Source organism: Elephantulus edwardii, unplaced genomic scaffold, assembly GCF_000299155.1.
Source record: "Elephantulus edwardii isolate Elephantulus edwardi_28Jun2011 unplaced genomic scaffold, EleEdw1.0 scaffold00377, whole genome shotgun sequence".
Lineage (NCBI taxonomy): Eukaryota > Metazoa > Chordata > Mammalia > Macroscelidea > Macroscelididae > Elephantulus > Elephantulus edwardii.
Window position 1 is genome coordinate 943,707 of NW_006400127.1, and position 8,919 is coordinate 952,625.

General features: G+C 38.3%; 1 pseudogene; it reads left to right on the plus strand.

Moving 5' to 3' along the window:
• The first annotated feature begins 3,307 nt into the window (after nucleotides 1-3,307).
• On the plus strand, nucleotides 3,308-3,626 carry LOC102851951 (annotated as a pseudogene).
• Nucleotides 3,627-8,919: the final 5,293 nt, after the last annotated feature.

Consider the following 8,919-nt stretch of genomic DNA (forward strand, 5'->3'; position numbering starts at 1 on the left):
TCAGAGGCAGTAAGTTGTATGGGAGCTGATTGCTCCTCTTTCTTCCACAGAGCAGCTTTTGGATTTGAACCGTGTGCCTTTTGGTAGGCAGCACAGTTCCTTACCACTAAGCCTTTAAGAGGGTATAAAATGATAAGTGTAACGATGAATTACTGGAAACCCTAAGTCTCTGTAAACTTTCATTAAAATTAATTTTTAAAAAATGTTTAAAAAAATACTAGGGCGCCACAAAGAAGTTCCTCACTGTTTCTCACATCTTGGTATTCTTATATCCTAGTATTCATATTTTTTTTAAATAAAGGTTTTATTTTATACTGAAAAAAAATATCCCTGGTGGGTAAACATTGGCTGCTAATTGAAAGGTTGGTGATTTTAGCCCTCCAGCTGACACCATAGAAAAAGGTGTGTTGATCTGTCTCCGTAAAGATCACAGCTTGTAACTCTGGGGCCGTTGTACACTGTCCGCACAGGGTTACTGTGTGTGGGAATCTACTAGAGAGTAAAAGGTTTGGGTTGTTTTTACAAACATATTTTTGTCATTGTTAGTTTGCTTCTAATGTCCCCTGTTATAAAGGGCATGGTATTCACCTTTGTAGGTAAAATTTTTATTTAGGATAACTGTTCGAAAGTGGTAGAGTTAGATGACGTGCTTTAAATGGTATTGGATGTGCATGCTGTCTTACCTCCTCAGTCCCTCATCTTCTTGCTGCTGATAGTGCTTGAAATAGCATTTTCTTCAGCACTGGAGCTTATCATTGGAAGACATTTATTCTAAAGGTCTATTTCCCCCACCCTATCTTATTGGGCTGAAGAAAGGGGAAGTTTCTTATTTTAATTTGGGTATTTTGTTTTGGAGATTATTTTTTACCCATAAATTTCTTTGCCAGTGTTATTTGCTTTATTCTTTTGGGCTATAATTTATTGGCACCCTTAATTTGATGAAACTTTCTTAACTTTTCAGTTGCACAACTGATGTCATTACATTGTTATACTCTTCATTTTTCACTTCTGTAGAACTAGATGGGTTCTGGTTGCATAGTTTACAGGGAGTTGGGATGCTAACCAAAAGACTGTGTGCCAAATTTTATTTTAAAGAAATATAGACTGTGTGTCTCATGTGGTTTGACTTTACTAGTGGCTCTTTAGGGGAAAGATGGGTGACCTCCCATGAAATCTACAGCCTCAGAAACTCAGTGGAAGATCAGCGATGAGTCAGAACTGACTTGATGTCAGTGAGTAAACTGAGATCTAGAAAACATGATTAATGTTTTAAAAGAATTCGACTTCAAGTCACTTTGGAGATTTTTTTTTTTAAAAATCAAATTACTTGATTCTATATTATTTGCATGTAGCATTTATTATTTATGCCCCTTGCTTTCTGCACTCATTGCAACTGTAACATTAATATCACAGCGTTTATGTCAGCTTTATGGTATATTTTAATCTCCAGAATGAATAACTTGAAAATGGCATTGTTTTTAGATGAAATATCCTAGGTCCCTGTGAAACACTGCTTTCTAGGAACAGAAATAAATACTGCTTATCTTCTAGGCATTGCATTCACTAGGCAGTGGTCTGTGAAGGATTGTCTGCTCCAGGAGCTCCAAAGAGGAATCCTTGGAGTGTGAAAAGCTGATATTTGAATTTGTAATATTTTGTCTAAGGAATACACACACACACACACACACACACACACACACACACACACACATCCATCCCTAAGTATTCCTAAAATGGATTTGTTTTAGCACCTTCATTCAGTCCACTCTTTGAAAGCATCTTGGTGCCTGCACAGTGGTAGAATTCTCACTTCCCCTGCAGGAGTTGGTTTGATTTCCAGCTGATGCACTTCACGCACAGCTACTGTTCTCTTGTCAGTGGAGGCCTGCAAACTGCTGTGATGCTGAGCAGGTGTCTGCTAAGCTTCCAGGCTAATATTTCCTAGGAAGATGGGTTTAGTACTCCCCAAAATCAGCCAGTGAAAACCCTTTGGATCACCACGGTCCAGACTGCATTCGGCCGCACAGGATGGTGAAGAACTATGTAGGGCTTTGTTCCTTTGTGCTTGGGGTTGTTTTGAAAGAGGAGCTAACAGCAATGTATCAAGTCCAGGAGAGGCATTCTTAGGAAAGTGTGGATGTAGGCAACAGCAAGTTCATTGCTCTCCTCTGTGCCCATAGCATTTTGGACATGACTAAGGAGAAAGATTACATTACTGTTATAGAATTCAGATAATATTTGGTAATACCATCAAGTTAGGTCCTACTGCTAAGGACCCCATGTGGAACACAGTGGAGCTGTGGGCCTTGGGTTTCAGTGGTTGATTTTGGAAGTACATCTCTTTGCCTTCCTTCTGAAGTGTGTCTGGATGGACCTGCGCCACAAAATCTTGGTAAGAAGCTGAGAATGGTTTTTCGGGTTTTTTTGTTTTTTGTTTTTTTTCACTCTAACCATAAATTTGTCTTTTATACCACATATAGGTTTGTAGATTCTATAAAGGCAAAGTACCTCAGTGAGTTGTCAGACTTTTCTTTAAAAAAAAGACACATGTCGTACATTTGTTCACATTTCAGGTGAAGACAGCTGTTTGCAGTAGTTTTTTAGCAGGTACATAAAACAGGTACCGAGAAGATACCTTTTAAAAAAACACAATTTTTCCTATGATGTAAAGGTGGCACTTGGATGAGAGAGAGTAACTGCTACGAGGAGCAAGAGAAGGATCAAGTATGAATAGAATATTTTGAAATGATTATTTGGGGATGTTTCTTTCTACTTATTTTAGTATTCTGTTTAGATGGAAAAAAATTAAATATATCATCTTTTTAAAAAAAATTAATATCCACACATGCAGAACTTTTTCACCTTGTTCAGAAATATTTGAAATCATTTTAGTAGTTATTAGACAAAGGAGTTGTTTTTTTTTTAAAAAAAAGAAATTTGCTACAAGAATGTAAGGAAAATCTTTGCTTAATTGGTAGATGAGATTTACAATGGGCTATCATGTTTGTTGTTGTGTACCATGGAGTCGGGACCAATGGGTTTTCACAGACCAAAAATCACACAGCAGTTGATTTATCTCTCACAAAAGTTGGTGGATTTGAACTGCATGCCTTCAAGTTGGCAGCACAGCTTCTTACCACTAGGCCACCAGAGCTCTGTCATGTTGAGTATCCAATGATGTACTTTGCTTTGGAGCTGCAATTATCAGTACAGTCACTAAAACCTAGCGTGGAAGTAAACTGAACATAAGTAGTACATTCTATTTTTAATTAATTTATTTTTTTGGTTAACAATTTACACAGAGAGAATGTGGGACCTTAAGTGGTGGTATTGCTCGTGGACGATTCCTCAGCCAATCGCAGTGTCATCTCATACAGGTGTTCCTCTTTCTTCATATGTTGAAGAGCAGGGATCCAAGCTGATTCAGAAAGCTAAATGAGGGACCATTTGTCCCCAATGAGATGGTGGGGTTTGCAGCAATCATGGCATATGAATTATACAGACTGAGAGCAGGGGCATACCTGATCTGCATGCGAGTGGCAGCCCGAGCCGCTATAGGAACAATGACTGTTGGTGTGATGTAGTCCATGTATCAGGAACCCTGGGCAAAACCTAATAAGCCTTAGAAGAAGGGATGCAGTCTCCATCTAGTTCATGTTGCTTGATTAGACACTTCCTTCTGAGGATACGTGTTTATGTTAAAAAGATATCGTTTGAGTAGGTTCAAATAAGAACACGGTACTTTGAATATAGGTTATCTTTAGTACAGCCTTGACTTGCCTTGTGCTGCTTGGTGCCTTGGTCACTAACGAGGCTACCCAGGGGAGTCAGGTTAGCAAAAAGGAAACAGGCCACCCAAATTCTTAAATCCTCAGGGTGAAATTATCTTTAAAAAAAATACAGCAGGCTAACACTGAAGTACTTTCAGAGGCTACAGTCCATCCTGTGTATGTGGTATGTTGGGTGGCCCAGTAAATTTAACTTTTTTCTGCCTGCCTTGTGGAATGATTGAGCACCTGAGTTACTAGGTGTAGTAACTTTCAGGAAAGAAGATGGAATATTGTCTTTCTCAACTGAAAACATGTCTATGTTGAAATTAAACCTAAGAAACTGGCAACAGCTGCTTTGAAGTAGTACTTATTTTAGCATTACACCCATGAGGATTGCTTAATTATAAATTCCTACTTTGCTCTTTTGTGGTAGTAAGATGATAATTTTTGCTGCTATTGTGTTAGAGTAACTTTTGTGTGTATGTGTGTTGGAGTAACTTAAATGTCATGTTGAACAGACGTTATATATTCAAATTGCTAATACAAAAGTAAACAAAGATCACTCTTTAAAAAGTGTATGTAGAAAAATATACACTAATTTTTCCAAGTACAGTTCAGTGGCATTGTAAATCTATCTTAAAATTGGTGCATTTTTCCAACAGCTAGGAAATCAAAAGACGAGTTACATTGGGAAAGTCTGCTATCAGGGTCTCTCCAGAGTACTGGAGAGTAATAATGTCAGTCTTGAGACCAAGGTGTACCTGATGCAGGCCATCTTTTTTGCAATCACTTTCTATGCATCGGAAAGCTGGACAATGACTAGGGATGATAGAAGAATTGGTGCCTTTGAGCTGTGATGCTGGAAAAGAGTATTGAATATACTGAGGTATGCCAGGATAACACAGGTTTGTCCTTGAGAGGGTAAAATCAGGCTGCTCCTTGGAGGCAAGGATTCTGAGACTTCGTCTGACATACGTTGGGCACGTTGAAAGAAAGGACCAGTCTTTGGAGAGGGACATCATGCTTGAGAGGGTAGAGGGACAGTGCAAGAGAGGAAGACCCTCAATGGGATGATTAATTCATTGATTGGGGTAATGGTGGTAGGTGTGTCAGAGACAATAAGGTTGGCACAGGAGAGAGCAGGGCTGTTGTACATAGGATTGCTATGAGACACAAGTGACTCAACGACACATAACAAGAACCATAGTCATTTGTATCACTTGAGTCCTAGAATGCATGTATTTAATAAATTATTGTGTCTTAAAAACTGAGTACTTTAACATTTAAAGCTGGTTTGTCTTTCATAATTACTGTAAGTTTACAAGAGGTAGAGTTACAGGATAGTAGTATGATCATTTCAAGCAAGTAAATTTGTAATTTACCAATTATTCATCACATATAACCCATATTATGGAAATGGCTGGGGTTTTGTTGGTTTTTGTTTCCTTTTACCTTGATCTTGTTTCTGCCACAAAGAACAGTAAACTTAGAAGAAGTGATGCAAGCACCAGCTTAAGTGTGAATCGACTATTCTTTCTTTGGAATTTTCTTTATTCCTGAAAGTTGGAGGGTCAAAGAAGAGAGGAAGACTCTCACCTAGATGGATTAACACAGTGACTGTAACAGCTGCTCAGGCATACACAGGATAGAGCAAGGTTTTGATCTGCTTTTCATAGGGTCCTCATGAGTTACAGTTGACTCAGCAGCACACAACACAACAGTATATTCTTTGGAGGGACCTCTGGTGACATGTTGATTGCCAGCGAGTTGAGCACAACATGTAGTAACCCTCTGAACAAAAGACATGAAGCCTTTCTATAACTATTGTCATTTATCAAAGTTCATAGAGTTTCCAGAGGCATGTTGTTTAGGAAGTGGATGCCGTTCCTGCTTCCCTGATGGCATATGTAGTCCATAGTATATTTCAGCAATAATCAAAGTTGTTTGAATCCATCAACTGCTTCTTGAAAAAAAAAAAAGAAAGAAAGAAAAAGATGGACATTCTCCTCTTGTTAAAAATTACAGCCTTGGAAACCTGAGGGAGAACATTGCCTGTCAAAGTTTTGTGGGGGAGAGAAGTCAACTAGATGCAAATACAACAAGCCCTGTCTGTGTTACATTTAGAGAGATCTTTTCCTAATACTCAGACTTTGAATTTATGAACTTGTTATTAGTCTGTCATTCAAAATGTTAAGATCTTTGAGAATGGAAGGCAGTAACTAGAAGAAAAGGATCCCTGGTGGTACAGTGGTTAACTGCTCAGTTGCTAACCTAAAAGTTGCTGGTTCAAACTCACCCAGTAGCGCCATAGAGGAAAGACGCAATAGTCAGCATCTGTAGAGATTATTAAAAAAAAACCCAAAAACCAAACACCCCTATGAGCAGTGTCATTCTATCATAAGAGGTCATTTTGAGTCAGAATGAACTGAAATGTATCCAGTAACAACAGTGATTAGAAGTAATTTGGATCAGGCAATTGATCAAAAATGAAAAGAGAAAAATGAAAACCCTCCCTCATCTTGCCTGAGTTAGTAGCTGTGCTTTATTCTGGGCGACCTGGCTCGGATAGAGTCCAAGTTTTGCTTTCTTAAGGTCCCAGAGGAGTTCTTTTTTGGGGAAGCTCCATGGTTATTTGAGTATCAGGGGGAAAAATAGGCTCCTGTGGGAGTTTTTGTAATGGAAACATTTTTCTTGACTTGCTTCTCAAAACCAGTTGATTGATAGAAGGGAACATGGTTTAGGACTGTTCTGTTTTGAGAGTCAAATAGCAAGAGAGAGTGGTGCAAGGGCAGAACCTGAAGGTCTTGTAGAGTCTGAATTCCTCTATAGGTTCAGTGCAGATTCACCTGGGGCTGACGGGCAACTCTCTAAACCGCAGGGAAGTCTGCACACCTGCTATGGATTCCTGTGCGACCAAGCCTGGATTAATGTCCTTTCCATGTTTTGTTACCTATGGAAATCTTCCTTGTTCTTCAAGATTAAAGCTACTCTTTCCCCAGTGAGGGGAGTATTTTCCAGACATGTATGAATTAGATACTTAAGCTGCATTTAAATGCTGGTTATTACTGGAAACAGAAATTTGGGCATCTTCTATGTAGAGGAATAGTTGCAGTCTTCAACCGGATCGGTTATCCACAGGAGTGTATTTGATTATGTGTGAGGCTGTCAGTGGAAAGGTCAGTAATTCAAATCCACTAGCTGCTTCTTAGGAGATTTTGTGGCCTAGTGGTAAGGAGTTGCTCTAGTAGCCTAAAGATGTGTGGTTTGTAATTTTTTGTTCAAATCACAATTAAAATGAAAAAATTTCTTTTTTAAAAAAATTACAATGTTGTTATAAAAAGTGTGGTTTATGAACTGATCTGCAGGAGAAAGATGGGCAGTCTTCTCCCATGCAATTTACTGCCTCTGAAAATCTGCTGGAGGGTCAGCTGTGGGTTGGTTCTGCCTGGATAGTACACTACAACAGCTGCTTCTTAGAGAAAGAGGCCATCTCCTCCCATTAACATTTGTAGCCTAGGAAACTTGATGCTAGGAGATATAATTGTCTCCAGGTTAATAGAGGGGATATCGTACTTGTCCAATTTTATTTTGGCTTTGAGTTGATGTAGCATAAAGCACCTGGGATTACTTAGAAAGCAACAAGGTTACCCCGACATACACACTCCACACCTTCTCAAGTACCTATAAGAACACTTTAATAGTTAACAAACTCTCAAGGGAAAATATTTTGAAATTGTGACCTTGGAGATATTGGGCATGATTTGCATCGAGTTTTCTGCTAGGGAGTCTGCGCTATGGAGTCCCTGCAGGGAATCAGTTGCAGCAGGGAGCAAGCTTTGCAACTCCACCTCCCCTCTGCCAGGGTCTCCACACATACACAGAGTGGTTGTTTCTTCCTAGAGACCAGCTGATATGCCATCGGCAGAAAGCCCCTAATGTGATACTCTCTTGGAGGGCGTTGACTGTTTCATTGTTATCTTACTATAATGTTTCCCTCATAATCTTAATGTTGTTAAATGGAACATGTTGTGTGGAAATGCTGAAAGCAAAGAAATATCAGAAATTTAAAGTTTGTTTACATTTGAACTCTATGTGTATTTAGGAGACAGTGATTTTATCCTCTCAGATTATGTAGAAGCAAATTATTAAAGTCAGATGATGTGTAGTCAACATCAGCTCATAACCTCATTGGGTTTTAAAGGCTATAAATCACATGGGATAACATTGCCCATCTTTCTATCACTCATGGTGGATTCAAATGTCCAGAAAAGTGTTATGTTTAGGTTTGTGGTGCAGCTCCATGTGGACTATACCCATATCCACATGAAAATGAAAAGACATTGACTTTCCCAGATCTTTCCAAATAGAAAAGTGAAGGAAATGATTTATTTAAAGTCCATAATGGCTAGTGTTTTAATCTGGAATTTTGTTCTCTTAAAACCTTAGTTTAGAGAGTATGTCCTACCTTGGTAGCACTGTGTGATTGGAACTTTACCAGGACACTTTGCTAAAGAAGTTACAACATATTTTTATTATTTACAAAGAAAAAACCCAGATATTTGAGAGTAAGTTTTATTTTGAGAGCTGTGCAAAGACAGTTCCATATAAAACTATTCACAGGATTTACCTGGTATATAATCAAGAATTTCTAGAACTCACATCATTAAAGCTTTCAGACATGCAAAATGAAAATTGTGTGCCATTGTTAAAATTACAATATGTTGTTCTTTCTACCTATTAAAGATATACCTTTAATATGAACTATTCATGACTTTAAAAAAAAACAAACACACACACTAAGGATTGTAACCAGATTAAGATTCAGATTAGAGTGGGTATAGTTGAATAACATTAGGGAATAGTCTGTAGATTTTCCTCCAAGTAAATAATTGGACGTTTTGCATTCTTCATGTGTAATATTCTTCATATTCTCGCACAGCTCATCTGGTTTTTGTTCATTAAGTGTTCAGGGTGTCAAACCTGCTCTTGAGATAGCTTTATAATTCAGGTAGGACAGACTCAAGGTCAAATTTTTGTTCTTATGAATTTGCTTTAATTTTCTTTAGCTTCAGCTTTAACTTGCATATGAGTAGTTAATGGTCTGTTTCAGCATCAGCACCTGGCCCTGTTCCCAACTTTTGCATTCTTT